At 51.7% G+C, this 1,253-nt stretch overlaps 1 long non-coding RNA gene across 1 annotated transcript in view; it reads left to right on the forward strand.

Annotated features, from left to right (window-relative positions):
* Nucleotides 1–1,253, forward strand: part of LOC106728101 — a 22,752-nt gene that overhangs the window by 20,962 nt on the left and 537 nt on the right. The gene's annotated exons all lie outside the window — the stretch shown is intronic.

A 1,253-nucleotide genomic window follows, 5' to 3' on the forward strand; every position in this document is an offset into this window, starting at 1 on the left:
TCAACCTTGGCTACACATTAGAATCACCTGGGAATCTTTTTAAAATCCTGATTTCTGGGCCTCATCCTCCGGAAATCCTGTTTCTTTGTTATGGGGTTGAGAACCACTGTTTTAGAAGATAAAGGTACTTAACAAATTGGACAAATCACTTTAGCCATTAACCCTTCCGTCTAGTAGCCCCTGCCGAAACAAATAGTATAATATTAGGTTGCTCTTTTGCTCATAGAACCAGGAGCCACTTGAGCAGTTTTCTCTAATTCCCTTCTCCTCTCCGTATGGTCACAGCAAAGAGTCATGTTTTGAAGTTTTAATTCCTTGAATCTCAGATGACATTTTCTAAGTGGTAGCCAGTTTTCACCACTAGCCTATACATTGCCCATGTGCAGGGATGTTCAAAGCTCTCTCCCCACCTCCTGACAAAATGCTGGGAACAAGAGGTACTTTCTAAGCATTTGCTGAAGACACCAGTCAAGGCTGCAGGAATGAATAAAATCTAAAAAGAAGTATCCTTCCCCGCAGTGCACTGGAGCCTAATGAAGAGATGTCTGAAATTAATCAGCATATTAGCTGCCGGCTACGTTTAAAAAAGAAAATATTTTTAAAAAAGGAAGAAGACAACAAAGGGGGGTCAGGGTCTAGGGAGGCCCCAGGAGCGGGGGACCCGCAGGGCAGCTCAGCTAGCTCCCCAGTCAATGCACCTTTGAGCCTGTAAATGATGATAAGGCTGGAGCAGATAGCGCTGGAATGTGAACCGCCTCTGTGGGATGCAAAGTCCCAAAGTCCGAGGTCTCTCAGTGACAGGACCACGGTCTTACTGTGTGATGGGCGGCTGAGTCCAGACTGTGGATGTGGCATTCTCCGGTGAGGCGGGGCTGCAGGAGGGCAGTGGGGCGCGTCCTTAGCTCTGTGGGTGCCGCTGCAGGTCCCTGCTGGGCGCCCAGGGTGCCGGGAAGCCCATCTTCCTCCCACACGCCCGGTCCACGCCCCGTGCCTGACTCATCCCTGAAAGGCCTGCACGGAAGCAACTCTCCCTTTTACTGTGGCCCGTGGCCCCCTCGGCTCCTCCTCTGAGCCACGGTGCGGTGCGGGAGCCGCCGTTTGCACACTGCACTCGGGACAACGCTGTTGTGGTCACCCAGGTCCCAAGCCAGGGCTTTGCACGCATTGTGGATGCTAGAGTCTCTCGGGGGAGCTTGTTAAAAGCCAGGTGCCCGAGTCTGCTCTGGAGCTTCTATCAGTCAGTGTCCTACCTC

This window comes from Myotis brandtii, unplaced genomic scaffold (genome assembly GCF_000412655.1).
Source record: "Myotis brandtii unplaced genomic scaffold, ASM41265v1 scaffold535, whole genome shotgun sequence".
Taxonomy (NCBI): Eukaryota; Metazoa; Chordata; class Mammalia; order Chiroptera; family Vespertilionidae; genus Myotis; species Myotis brandtii.